The sequence below is a fragment of the Chionomys nivalis genome, chromosome 2, assembly GCF_950005125.1.
Source record: "Chionomys nivalis chromosome 2, mChiNiv1.1, whole genome shotgun sequence".
NCBI classification, from domain to species: domain Eukaryota; kingdom Metazoa; phylum Chordata; class Mammalia; order Rodentia; family Cricetidae; genus Chionomys; species Chionomys nivalis.
In genome coordinates, this window is record NC_080087.1 from 4,124,556 (window position 1) to 4,140,031 (window position 15,476).

Below are 15,476 nucleotides of genomic sequence, written 5' to 3' on the forward strand. Positions count from 1 at the left end.
TCCTGAAAAAAATCCGATTATTAATATACCAAATTGATTAAGGTGCATCCCAGTGAGGACTTTCTGGTTCCTAGTGAACTAATGAAACTTCATTCAAGGAAGTAAACTAATTTCCTTCCTTCAGGATCTTTGGTAGAACACTTGAGGGAGTGCTGTGGGACACTGGTTTTACCCTGTAAAGATTTGTTTCTTGTACTGGTTTAATAAAATGCTGATTGGCCAGTAGCCAGGCAGGAAGTATAGGCAGGACAACCAGGCAGGGAGTAAAGGCAGGGCAATGAGAACAGGAGAATTCTGGAAAGAGAAAGAGTCAGTCTGCAGTCCTTACCCAGACACATAGGAAGCGAGACACAGAACAAGCAAGACATGACTGCCTTGCTGAAAACAGTACCATGCCATATGGCTAACACAGTCAAGAATTATGGGCTAATTAAGTTATGAATTAATAAGAAGCCTGAGCTACTGGGCCAATCAGTTTATAATTAATGTAGGCCTCTGTGTGTTTAATTGGGACTCAACAGATGTGGGACCTGGTGGGACAGAAACCTCTGTTAACAATAGAGCACTCAAAATACATAAGTAAGTTGAAGTTAGACTATGGATATGTTAAAGGGTTGGAAAGACGTCTTTCTGATAATCAGGGCAGTCATTTCCTATTGAGTTTTTCCTTCTAAGTAAAATCAACACATAGTACCTGGAACCTGCTGGTTGAGGATGGTGGGTTCCATCAAAAATATGTGAAGTGACTTCTAGCTTTAAGGAGTTCATCATGTTTGAAGACTCAAGTGAACACACCAGACACTTGAATGCCAGTGAAACACACAATAAGATTTAAAATGTTTGTGTTGCAAATAGTTCGGACTTCAAAATCTATGATGCTATTTGAAGTGTGGGGTGCTTTGGGGGATGAATGGGGCCTGATGGTAGAGCCCTCATTTGATCTAGAAGGCCTTTTGTCCTATTTCTACCATGTAGGAAACAAGGAGAAGGCAATCAACCCACAAGAGAGACCTTACTAGAACCCAGCTGTCCTGGCACTCTGACCTCAGACACCAGCACAAGGTCTATGTGAAAAAGCCCGTATTCTGTCTGCAGTGCAGAGTAGCCTGGCAACCAGGACAGTGACGGCAGAAGACAAAGGGATGCAGGGGAAAGGTGGTCGGGAGATGAGTGGACTAGAAGAGAAAGAACCCATTAGCCAAAGGTATGATTCTAAGAGTGAGCTGAAGGTTAAAACTTGGGTGTTATGATAGAGCAACCAAGGAGATAAAATTCTCAAGGAAGGCATTTCATGATAGGGGCAAGAGGGAATTAGGGTAGGCTGTGGGGATAAGCAAACCAAAGCCCCATGCAACTGCTAATCTGATAGTCCTCACATATCACACAGAGCTTCCCAAAGCCTTTGTTTCCTAAGAATATACAACCAAGGAAGAAAAAAAAACTAATAAAAATAAAAAATACAAGGAAGAGGAAAAACTGTTATGTAAAACTGTATCTGCCATTGTGGAAGACAATACAGAGTGAACACTTGTGAGATATTATTTATGGACAATTTACATTGGTATAAATTTTTATATATTGATAAAAATTCAAATTATATCTGTTATATTGAATATCTCCTATTTCTATCTACAATATTTGTACACCTATGCAAAGTTATTTTGTCAGATTGTATGCATGCATGTTTCTACCTCTAAGACATTTTGTATAATGATACAATTTTTAGGATATATTTATCATATTTCACTATATATTTCTACCTCTGATCAAGATATTTATACATTGTTTACATTTTTAGGTCATTGTCCTCCTTTACTGCATAATTGTTTAAATATTGTTTAATATTCTGATATGAAGTCTTAATCTTTAAGTTATATATGTATTAAGTATTATAGGTCAATAGTAACTTATGTTTGTTATACTTTTAGTCAGATTAATTAGGTTCTTTCGATACATAGAGATTGCATTCTGCATAGGTGGGTAATCTCCAACCACTTCAAAGAGCTGTAGAATATGGCATTTAAACAATTTAGGGTTCTGTTGACGTGAGACACAGTTGCTCCTGGCAGCACCAATTTATTCCTGAGAGAGTGTTGAGCACCAAAGACACTTCACATGGAGTTTGTTTTCATCTTGGGACAACTGGCTTTTGGACAAGGAACTGCCCATGCCTCAACCATGGAAGTCTGGACTGGACAAGCAGAATATAAGAAAAAAAGACTGCCAAATATTGCCAAGACAAGGTAAGATGGTTCTGAAAATGTTCTTACCTCTGAAAATGGTCTGTCAGATACACTAGGCCTTAGCCAAAGTTGGTTGTCTCAACATGGAAAATAAGACTTTGTGTAGAAGGGAGCAGCGGGCTGCGTTCCTGCCGCCTGGCTCCCGGCTGCCTGGCTAGCTTATGCCCCAAAATAACAGCACACAAATTGTATTCTTTTAAACACTGCCTGGCTCATTGTATCTAGCCTCTTCTTGGCTAACTCTCACATCCTGACTAACCCATTTCTAGTAATCTGTGTAGCACCACAAAGAGGTGGCTTACCGGGAAAGACTCAGCATGTCTGACCTGGTGGCTGGATCCATGGCATCTGGTTCACTTCCCTTCTTCCCAGCATTCTATTCTGTCTACTCCACCCACCTATGTTTTGACATATCAGGCCAAGCAGTTTCTTTATTAATTAACCAATGAAAGCAACAGATTGACATATGACCTTCCCACATCAACTTTGGGTGATTGCTCAGGCAGCCAGTTGTCTCTGTCATCGACTGCACAGTTTGGTAGCTGCTTGATTGCACTTCCTGTGTACTCAAGCAATATTATTTCCCTTCTCAGGCCTTCAATGGGGTTGAAGATTAGATAGTCATAATTACCGTCTTCTTATGATCTAGCCGAGCCATTTCCAATACAAGACTTAGTCTCCTTAGGATAGAATGTTTATTAAAACATTTAGTATATGTTCCTTGCTTAATATTGTTTATGCTGGTTGTAATTCTAATCTTATTCTTGATATCTGTTCCTAGTATATATAGTATTTGGAACTCTCTTATTTAAAGAAAAAGGGGAGGTGCTGTGGGAGCTCTTTCAGTCAATAGCTTTTAAGATACCAATCCACTTAGGCATGGTCTCTTATACTATAAATGCAGCTGTAAAACATGTGCTTGCTCTCTTGTTTCTCACTTCTGGCTGATAGACTCTGTTCCTGCTCCTCGTTTGTGCACAGGACTGTGATATAGGACTGTGATCTGTGAGTCTACTCCTAAATAAATAACCCTTTCTTATATGTAATTCTGAACTAGTGTGGGATTATTTTATAACTTCTGCCATCATCTTTGTATCATTAAAACAAATGTGCCCTAGCACAAATGTAACTCATCTTAAAATAATATTCTACAACAGGTGACATTTCTAAGTTGATGGAGCACAAAGAGACTGAGAAAACAAAAACAAGACAATTAGATTACAAGAAGTGTCCTGGCATCCAAACATAGAAATTACAGGAAAAGAGAATTATCTAAACAAAGATAAGAAAATCACCAAAGAAATAATTTAAGAAACCTTCTCAGGCTGGAGAGATGGCTCAGTGGTTAAGAGCATTGCCTGCTCTTCCAAAGGTCCTGAGTTCAATTCCCGGCAACCACATGGTGGCTCACAACCATCTGTAATGAGGTCTGGTGCTCTCTTCTGGCCTGCAGGCATACACACTGACAGAATATTGTATACATAATAAATAAATAAATATTTTTTTTTAAAAGAAACCTTCTCATATTTAGAAGACATGTTTTCATGTTAGAAATGCCAGTCGATACCAATTAAAAAACCCAAACCTCAAAATATCCACATCAAGATACATCCTGACAAAACTTCAAAACACCAGAAATAAATGGTTTTGAGTTGCTGGGCATGGTGGCACATGCCTTTAATTCTAGAACATGGAGGCAGAGACAGGTGAATCTTTGCGAGTTCAAGCCATCCTGGTTTATATAGTGAGAACTCTGTCTGAAAAAACAAAGTAAGTCTCTAACTTAAGAGCTTGGAAGTCAGACTCACATGGACTGTGGTGTTTGAATGAAAACATCCCCCATAGACCCATAGGGAGTGGCACTATTAGGAAGTGTGGCCTTGTTGGAGAAAGTGTGCCACTGGGGTAAGCTTTGAAGTCTCAAGCCAGGCCTATTGGCTCAGGCACTTCTGCTGCCTGCGTATCAAGATGTAAGAACACTCAGCTCCTTCTCCAGCACCATGTCTGTGTGCATGCCACCATACTTTCCGTCATAATGATAATGGACTAAACCTCTAAACTGTAAGCCAGCATCAGTTAAATGTTTTTTATTATAAGAGTTGCTGTGGTCATAGTGTTTCTTCACAGCAACTGGAACCTAGCTAAGACACTCTGTCTCAAAAGCCAAAAACAACAACAATAACAACAACAAAAAATCCCTACAAAATGTATAATAGACTACAATGGAGGAATGACCAGGCAAAGAGTTCTTGAAAGTCTCCTTCCTAAGAGACTGGAAGAAAACTACATAGAAATTGCTAGCCACCAAAACGAAACAATAAGTTTCTTTTGGTAAAAACTTTGACTGCAAGACTAAGCCTGCTGGAAAATGTCCCTCCCTGTTGTCTAATTTTCAGAGTATCAGAGGTGCCGTGCAGGTTACAGAGTAAAAGAGACATCAGTGGTTTTATTCAGACTTGGACCCTGATTGGATTTGAGGCCTTCTCTACAGTAGGGCTATTTTTTTTTCTGGCTTTTCAAGACAGGTTTTCTCTGTGTCTCTCTAGCTGGCTGTTCTGGAACTCACTATGTGGACTAGGCTTGCCTTAAACTCAAAGAGATTCACCTGCCTCTGCATCCCTGAGTGCTGGGTTAAAGGCGCGCACCACCACTGCCTCACTAGTGTAGGTGGAGATTGCTGGTTCATTTCCCAGCCTCCTGGACATGAATAATCACACAGAAACTATATTAACTACAACAGTGTTTGACCAATAACTTAGGCATATTTTTTTAATTAATTAATTAATTAATTAATTAAAGATTTCTGCCTCCTCTCCGCCACCGCCTCCCATTTCCCTCCCCCTCTCCCAATCAAGTCCCACTCCCTCGTCAGCCCTAAGAGCAATCAGGGTTCCCTGCCCTGTGGGAAGTCCAAGGACCACCCACCTCCATCCAGGTCTAGTAAGGTTAGCATCCAAACTGCCTAGGCTCCCACCAAGCCAGTACGTGCAGTAGGATCAAAAACCCATTGCCATTGTTCTTGAGTTCTCAGTAGTCCTCATTGTCCGCTATGTTCAGTGAGTCCGGTTTTATCCCATGCTTTTTCAGACCCAGGCCAGCTGGCCTTGGTGAGTTCCCAATAGAACATCCCCATTGTCTCAGTGTGTGGGTGCACCCCTCGCAGTCCTGAGTTCCTTGCTCGTGTTCTCTCTCCTTCTGCTCCTGATTTGGACCTTGAGATTTCAGTCCGGTGCTCCAATGTGGGTCTCTGCCTCTGTCTCCTTTCATCGCCTGATGAAGGTTAATATTCAGGAAGATGCCTATATGTTTTTCTTTGGGTTTACCTTCTTATTTAGTTTCTCTAGGATCACGAATTATAGGCTCAATGTCCTTTATTTATGGCTAGAAACCAAATATGAGTGAGTACATTCCATGTTCCTCTTTTTGGGTCTGGCTTACCTCACTCAGGATTGTGTTTTCTATTTCCATCCATTTGCATACAAAATTCAAGAAGTCATTGTTTTTTACTGCTGAGTAGTACTCTAATATGTATATATTCCATACTTTCTTCTTCCATTCTTCCATTGAAGGGCATCTAGGTTGTTTCCAGGTTCTGGCTATTACAACAATGCTGCTATGAACATAGTTGAGCATATACTTTTGTTGTATGGTAGGGCATGTCTTGGGTATAATCCCAAGAGTGGTATTGCTGGGTCCAGGGGTAGGTTGATCTCGAATTTCCTGAGAAACCGCCATACTGATTTCCAAAGTGGTTGCACAAGTTTGCATTCCTACCAGCAATGGATGAGTGTACCCCTTTCTCCACAACTTCTCCAGCAAAGGCTATCATTGGTGTTTTTGATTTTAGCCATTCTGACAGGTGTAAGATGGTATCTTAAAATTGTCTTGATTTGCATTTCCCTTATCGCTAAGGAAGTTGACCATGACCTTAAGTGTCTTTTGGCCATTTGAACTTCTTCTTTTGAGAATTCTCTGTTCAGCTCAGTGCCCCATTTTATAATTGGGTTGATTAGCCTTTTACGGTCTAGTTTCTTGAGTTCTTTATATATTTTGGAGATCAGACCTTTGTCAGTTGCAGGGTTGGTGAAGATCTTCTCCCAGTCAGTGGGTTGCCTTTTTGTCTTAGTGACAGTGTCCTTTGCTTTACAGAAGCTTCTCAGTTTCAGGAGGCCCCATCTATTCAATGAGGCCCTTAATGCCTGTGCCCATGTGTTGTAGAGTACTTCCCACTTTCTCTTCTATCAGGTTCAGTGTGTTCGGACTGATATTGAAGTCTTTAATCCATTTGGACTTGAGTTTTGTGCATGGTGATAGATATGGATCTATTTTCATTCTTCTACAGATTGACATCCAGTTTTGCCAGTACAATTTGTTGAAGATGCTCTCTTTTTTCCATTGTATACTTTAGCTCCTTTATCGAAAATCAGGTGTTCATAGGTGTGTAGGTTAAAGTCAGGGTCTTCTATTCGATTCCATTGGTCGACTTCTCTGTTTTTATGCCAATACCAAGCTGTTTTCAATACTGTAGCTCTGTAATAGAGTTTGAAGTCAGGGATGGTAATGCCTCCAGACGATCCTTTATTGTATAAGATTGTTTTGGCTATCCTGGGTTTTTTGTTTTTCCATATAAAGTTGATTATTGTCTTCTCCAGATCTGTGTAGAATTTTGATGGGATTTTGATGGGGATTGCATTGAATCTATAGATTGCTTTTGGTAGAATTGAGCTTAGGCATATTTTTAGCTAAGTCTTATACATTAAATTAACTCAAAATTCCAGTCTGTGTTAGTCACATGGCTTGGTACATTTATCAGTGAGGCTTTCTCATCTTACTTCCTCTGTGTCTGGGTGATGACTGCAGATTACACCTTCCCTCTTCCCAGAATTCTCCTGTTCTGGTTGCCCCACCTATACTTTCTGGCTGGGTATTGGCCAGTCAGCATTTTATTAAACCAATACGAGTGACAAATCTTTATAGAGTACAAGAGCATTGTCCCACAGCACTTCCCCCCCTTTCTTTTTAAAACAAAATCTCTGAATCTAATCTCCATTGTTTAGCTTTTTCCCTGAACATTATCTATAACAACTTGAAACCAACACTCTAAACAGAGACAAACATCTATAACACATTTTTTGGGTGTGTGGGCATAGTTTTCTAGGCTACTTCCTGCTATTTGGGGACACTGATAATCTTATGGGGACCTAAAGAAAATTTAAGATTAGCCGGGCGATGGTGGCGCACGCCTTTAATCCCAGCACTCTGGAGGCAGAGGCAGGCACATCTCTGTGAGTTCGAGACCAGCCTGGTCTACAGAGCTAGTTCCAGGACAGGCTCCAAAGTCACACAGAAACCCTGTCTTGAAAAACAAACAAACAAACAAACAAACAAACAAAAAAAAAACAAAAAAGAAATTTTAAGATTATGGTCAAGTCTTGACTAGAATATTCTGTGAGTCTTTTATTTGCTTAAGCAATATGGCTTGGATTAAAGCTGTGTCTTTGATGGCTGGATCCACCCCATTCATTAGCTTTCTGAGAGTCTAGCTTTATAGCAGACTCTCTGGTGGGAGCCATATTTATTGTCACAACTCTATGGTGTTTCAAGGTCCTGCCACCACCAAGAATTATGCTGTTGGCTATTCATAAACACCTTTTACGTGCTTTGTGGTAGGTCCTCTTAAAAGGGCTGCAAGGTTTTTGCAGCTAAAGCCAGGAAACCTCTCTTAAATGAGATGTGCTTTCCTCTAGCAAACAGAGCCCACCTGAGAAAATGCTGCTACCAAGAAGCCATGCTTAATGCTGTTCTTTTGTGTCTTGAATTACTTCCCAAACTCTCTCAGGTTTTATGTGGATGCAGTTGTCCACGTTGGCACCATTTGTTGACAGTAGTTTCTGTCCTGCCTAGTCCCATAGCTATTCAGTCCTAAAGAAACACACAGAGGTCTACATTAATTATAAACTGGTTGGGCTTTTAGCTCAGGCTTCTTATTAACTCTTACATCCTATATTAACTCATAATTCTTGTCTGTGTTAGTCATGTGGCTTGGTACCTTCCATCAGTGAGGCATTCTTGTCTTGCTTCCTCTTTGTTTGGGTGATGACTACAGACTGAGCCTTTTCTCTTCCCAGAATTCTCCTGTTCTGGTCACCCGCCTCTGCTTCCTGCCTGGTTGCTCTGCCTCTACTTCCTGCCTGGCTACTGGCCAATCAACATTTTATTAAACAAGTACAAGAAACAAATATTTACAGGGTACAAGACCATTGTCCCACAGCAGGATAAGATAATAGATAGATTAGTGTGAGCTTATTCACACTAATAATAATAGTGAATAGTAGAGTCAATACTTGTGAGCTATTATTTATAGGCAATTTACAATGGTCAATGTGTGTTAGTTAAATCCACATAAAACCTGAGAGGGCTCAGGAAGGAATTCTAGACACTAAAAAACAAAGTTTAGCCACATTTGTTTTCAGATGGGCTCTGTTTGCTGGCCGCACCTCCTTTAGGAGAGATCTTCCTGATTCAGCAGTCAAAAAAAAAAAAAAACCTGTGCAGTTTCTAAATGGCAACTTCCTAGGGTGTGCTGCCAGCACGAACTCTAGCTCTTTCAGGAGGCCTATCACTTGAATGGGGTTTGTGAGCAGCATGCTATAAGTTACTTGGTGGCAGCATGGGCCAACTGGTTACCAGAGTTGAGGTGGTGAGCGTGACTCCCACCAGGCAGTTTCAGAGGCAGTGAAAAGACCTCTGCCATGATTGACTGGGCAGAGCAAGCAGGCAGGGCTTGGTTGGCCCTAGCCATGCCCACTTAGCATTTTAAGAAGTGGTCCTGCTCAGAAAATAACTACAGATACACAATAAAGACAGATTCAGACATAAAAGACCTCTAAAAGAACTTGGGACTTTTCATGACAATGAGACACATCTGCTTCTGGAAGCACCAATCTACTTCAAAAGGATGATGGACATCAAAAAGGCTCCTTATGGAGTTTGTTAGCCATTTGGGCAAGAAACTGTTCTTTCCCGGACTGCTTGATGTCATGCTGTATGAACTGGACATGCAGGACCCCCAGAAAAATGGCTGCTGAAGTTACCTAAAGAAGGTGAGACAGTCCTTGGGGGTTCCTGCTTCATGAAAGAGTCTGCTGGACATTCTGCAGGACATGGAAGAAAGTGACTGACAAACTGTCAATGTAGGTGGAACTGTCCTTGAAATTTCCTGCTTCATGGAAAAGTCTGCTGGATACTCTGGGCCTGTAGGCTGAAGACGGATTCCCCAATGGTACAGAAGAACTTTGGGTGACTCTTTGGGCAGTGAGATGTCTGTCAATTCTAGAGTTTTAGAAGTTGCTTACAATGAACTTTCTGTTTACTTAGGTAATATTATATCCTTTTCAAGTCTTTGATGGAGTTGAAGAATAGATAGTTATAGTTTCCCTTAATTATGATAAAAGATAATACAGATATAAATATTGTAACTATAATTCTTTCTTGATACCTGTTTTGTTATATGTAATTTTACTATGTTAAAGTTAAAACCTTCCTTATTGCTTAGACAGAAAAGGGGAGATGCTGTGCGAAGTCCTTCTCTATATGTGTTGCTTTTATTGGTTAATGAATAAAAAAGCTGCTCTTGGCCAATGGCTTAACAGAACATAGCCAAGCTGAAAGAGATATATAGAGTAGGTGGATTGAGAGATGCCATGGATCTACCAGAGGGGAAGGATGCAAGCTGCCAGCTGGAACCTTACTGGTAGGCCATGAATCTCATGGTAAAATATAAAATAATGGAAATGGGTTAATTCTAGATTTAAGAGCTAACTAGCAATACACTCAAGCTATTTGCCAAAACGTATTGCAAATAATATAGTTTCTGTGTGATTATTTTGGGAGTCTGGGCAACCCAGAAACAAATAAGCAGCCTCCCCCAACAGGTATAGATTCTTATATATTGATTCAAATTCAAATTGTATTGAATATGTTCTTATTTCTGTTTAAAATATTTGTACACCTAGGCAAGTTATTCTTATTGTTTGCATGCATGCTTCTACCTCTGCTTAAGACATTTTGTATATTGATACAATTTTAGGATATATTTATCATATTTCACTATATATTTCTACCCCTAATTAAGATACTTATACATTGTTCACATTTTGAGGTCATTGTTCTCATTTGTTGCACAGTTGTTTATTGTATAATATTCTAATATGAAATCTTAGTCTTTGAGTTATATAGGTATTAAGAATTATAATCAATAGTCATCCATGTTTGTCATACTTATAGTTAGACTAATTATGTTCTTTAGATACATAGAGATTGTATTCTACATAGATAATCTCCAACCACTTCAAAGAGCTGTAGAATATGACATTTAAATATCTTAGGGTTGTGTTGAAGTGAGACACAATTGCTCCTGGCAGCATCGATCTATTCCCTAGAGAATGTTGAGCACCGAAGACACTCCACTTAGAACTTGTTTTCTTCTTGGCAAAACTGGCCTTTGGGCAAGGAACTGCCCGTACCTTGACCACTGACAAAATGCATGGTGTCTGGACAGGACAAGCAGGATACAAAAATAAAAGACTGTCAAACCTTGCCAAGACAGGGTAAGATGGTTTTGAAAATTTTCCTGCCTCTGAAAATGTCTCTAGGCTTTAGCCAAAGTTGGTTGCTCCAATGTTACAAAAAATACTTTGGCTGATTGCCCAGGTTGCCAGTTGTCTCTGTCATTTATTACACATTTTGGAACTTGTTTGATTGTACTTCCTGTTTACTCAAGTAATATTATTTCTCTTCTCAGGTCTTTGATGGGGTTGAAGATTAGATAGTCATAGTTACTTTTCTCTCATGACTTGGCCAAGCTATTTCTAATACAAGACTTAGACTCCTTATGATAGGATAATTATTGAAACATTTAGCATGTTTCTTGCTTGATATTGCTTATACTGGTTACGATTTTAATTTTTATACTTGATATTTCTTCTTATTGTATATAGTTTTGTAGTAGGTTTAGAATTCTCTTATTTAGACAAAAGGGGGAGGAGCTGTGGGAACTCCTTCAGCCAATAGGGCATGGTCTCTTATATTGTAAATGCAGCCATAAAGCTTGTGCATGTTCTCTTCCGGCTGCTAGATTCGGTTCCTGTTCCCCATTCATTCAGGGGACTGTGGTCTGTGAGTCTACCCCTAAATAAATAACCCTTTATTATACTCAATTCTGAGCTAGTGTGGGATTACTTTTTAAGGTCTATCTTCAGGCTAGTAGAGTATTTCTTGCCTGGTATGATAAAAAAAGCAAAAGCCTATGGCTGGGGAAGAGATGGCCTATTTTGCTGAATGGTCATGCCATCAAATTGTCTTCTAAATATTTATGCTTATACCCTTAGACACGGGCAGCTCTCAACCCTGCTCAGAGAAACTTGCAGTGGACAGCAGTCACTGGAGAGCTACATAAGTAGTCAATGTGCTGAGTGCTTAGCCTTAAATGGGGCATCTACATTAATCCCACAATCACTAAGACTCAGGGAACATGAAGGAAGAAAAGGCAGAAGGAATAGAAGAACCATAGAGAGATAGTTCAGCAGTTAAGAGTATTGGCTGCTCTTCCAGAAGACCTGGGTTCAATTCTCAGCACCCACATAGCATCTCCCAACTGTCTGTAACTCCAGTTCCATGGGATCTGACACCCTCATACAGATACACATGCAGGCCAAAATACCAATGCACATATAAATTTTTAAAAATTACAAAGAATTAAGAACCAAAGGACGAGGAGAAGTTCTGTAATCCTGTCACCTGGACATGATGTTACTACCACAATTGTGAACTGAAAATAGCTGTGTTTACCTACACAAGATCAAGCAAGTGAGAATAAGCATATGGGGGAAGACAACGCTGAGTACCTGTTGGCCATCGGTAGTTGCTAGGCAAGGGAGAATCATTCTTTTCTGAGGATGTGGCCACTGGTAGGCGTTCCATGCTCACAGTCCTTCCTTATCAATTATTCTCCAATGTCCCCTCCAAAGTACCCCTCCTAGCTTCATGTTTTGTTTTTGCTTTAGTAACCCTTTGAGTTCAGTTAGCTCAAAGGTGTAGGGATGTGGAGCCATTCACTTGAGCATGGAAACCCTACCAGTGGTCACATCCTCTGAAAAGCTTATCATTATAATGAATGAAGACATTCTTCTACGAAGACAGTAAAAACAATGCTGAACTGAATGTCTTTGACTGTGGCAACCACATGGGCCCAAAATTTCATTTGGTATGGTTCATCTGAAAATGGGAAAGAAGAAAATCAGAGCTGTGCAAACATGGTGCACATTGTTCTTTGAGTGTTTCATGGTTGGTAAAGGGCATCATCTCAGAAGAAGATGCCCCTCATTGTCTCATGGTCCCTGCTGTATGAGAAATTTCTCAGGACATAGGAGCTCACCAAACACAGGGAAGATGGAAGCCTTGGGTTGAGTGATGAGTTGAGCCATCAGATCACCCCCTCCTAACTAACGGAATCAAACAAAGTCTCTTCATGTATTAATATGGAACTGGGATTTCCTGCTACTTGCATCAAAGGTGTCTGTTTCAGCTACTACCTATGAAGGCACAATTCCCACAGAACTCTTTCTCCCTCAGTAAACAGCCACAAAGCGTGATGAAATATGAAATTGCCATATTCAGATATCAAGAAATGAATGGGACTAATGATTGTTCCAATAACTGCCTAGATCCACAGAGAAAATTAATAAACAAAAGGTTGGCTCTCTGTGATAAGAGAGGAGACACAGGACACAGATTTCCTCTACTGATAATGTCAGATCATATTACATAGATCTTACTCCAAGTACAGAGTTTAAGGAGTATTTGATCAACTTAATTCTACTTTTTGTGTATGCTTTGCTTTCATATATGCAAATGTTCCATGGGCATGACTGATATCTGCAGAGGCCAGAAGAGGGGGTCACATTCCTTGACACTGGAGTTAAGGGCCATTGTGAGCTGCCCTGTGAATACTAGGAATCTAGCAACAGTCCTCTGAACAAGCAGCAACTGCTTTCACAGTTGACTTACCTCACAGCCCCAGCTCTGTGAAAGATTCTAGATGAGCAAGTTTCTTGAGCTATGTAATTGACCAAAAAAGAAATATAAGAGCTAAAATTTTATGTATTGAAGAAATTGGGCAATAGTGTTTCTACTGGAAAAAAATACCAGACATTGATGGCTTTACTGGCAAATTCTGTCACGTTTTTAAGGAAGAGTGATAATCTTACATAGGCCCTTTTAGGGAATGGAAAAACAAGGAAGCTTTTTGAAACTCATTTTATACTTGTTATAGAAGCAGACAGTATGTATAGTCTCCTACAGACTCCAAGCCTTGTGAGCAGAGAATAAACAGCTTTCCACTTCCTGCCCTGTCTGACCCTATCTTTACCTCTGAGTGATCTGGTTTCCCACTGAGCTGGACAGTGGTCGCTGGACTCATCTATCCCTGAGGAATGAGGGATCACCAGCCAGCAAGTGACGAGAGTGGTCCTTAGGTCCTTCACAACTGGAAAGCAGTTATATTCCTTGTCTCAACTTATTAGTGGAAACAGGAACAATCCCAGTCACCACTGACCCAGGTCGTAGCTGTGGTCGTCACTGAAAGTCTGCAACCATCACCATGTTCTCACTGATTAGCAGAACACACATTCTGAAAGCATCGGGTGATGGACATGCGCCCATGCTCAGTTCTCATTTTCCTAAAAGAAAATATCACACTTTGAAAAACAAATGTCGATGGTGACCTAGTGCTGTTATCTATGCCTTGATGGAAGAGGCAGAATAAAAATGAAGGCAGAAAATTTAAACACAACCTTAGAGAGTATGTTTTACATTTTGAGATTAGGAAACGTGCTGACTGAGGTTTGTCCCCGCTTTCTTTCCTCTCTAGTACTTGGACTGTTTTTTGGGTTCCTTTTCTCCCCAGCAGATTTACTGGAGTAGAGCTTTGCAAGTCTGGTCTCCTAGCAGCAGAATGCAGCCAAAGGCCCATTCATAAGACAATGGGCAGAAAGGAAAGAAAGGGTTTGGCTTGTTTAAACTGCTTCTGTCTTCATTCACAGCCTGATGTCCCTGTGCATTGTGACAGACACAATGGCTCTGAAGGATTCATGGCAGCCAAAAACAAATCAAAATGGAATAAGAGATGCTAAGATGAAAGAGGTTCTGCAACAAAATTGCTTTAAAAAAAAAAGACGTCTGAGATTTATATTACCTTTGGGCTGTATAGCCTATTGACCAGTACTTATAATAACCACTAGAGTTTAATAAACACAAAGATAAATGGGAACTCAATGTATATTTTTAAAGGTATGCACACAGACCGGATAAGTGTGCTGAGCTGCTCTGGAAGCTGTTTAATAATTATTGTTCATTGTTTGCACAACATTTGGGGAGCCACACTCCACGCTTAGTATTCTTTTTCCTTCTCTGATAAACACACCATAGCCATGCTCACGTAGCAAGCAATTCTCAGCGCTGTGCCCTCCACTCACCCGCGGCCTGCCGGAACCAACATCAGAAGTTGCAGTGACCCGGCCCAATACAGCAAGCAACAGGTGGGAGCCTGAATAACTTCACACGTTTTTTTCAGGAGAGAGGGTGGGCGGGAGGGAAGGCTTTTGGGAGCCGATTTAAGGATTAGATCAGATGTTATTGCTAGTGAAAAATTAAACAGCCCGGTGCTCTGGGGAGTACAGATTAATATATTTAGTGACTCTCTGCACACAAAAGCCGCTCATTGTGCCACGTCTGAATGCCCGTGAATAGGGCAGAGCATATGCGGCCTGTCACTGCAGGTGCCCACATCTGTTCTCCCGGGCAGATGCTCACAGAAAAGGGAGGTGGGGGAGGCCAGGGAAGCCTGGAGCACTGAAAGCTTCCAAGGTCCCGAGGCTTGTCTAGGGCTCCTTGGGGGTGGCCTTTGGGTGCTGCTGTGTCCAACAGGGACTTTCGTGGGGAGGCTGTGAACCACGCATGCGCGCACAGCAAGCCTATCCCAGACTCTAAAAGTGTCAAGAATGAGAACGTCAGGCTTTTGAGGTTATTGTTTAAGAGACTCTCTGAGCCGAGTCTAATCTTTAAACTCTCCCGCCCAAGAGCAGAGCCTGGGAAATTAGACGCTGGGTGGGGTGGTGGTGGTGGTGGAGGGGACGGCTCGTCATTCTGACGTCGACACACAGCCGTCTGGTCCTC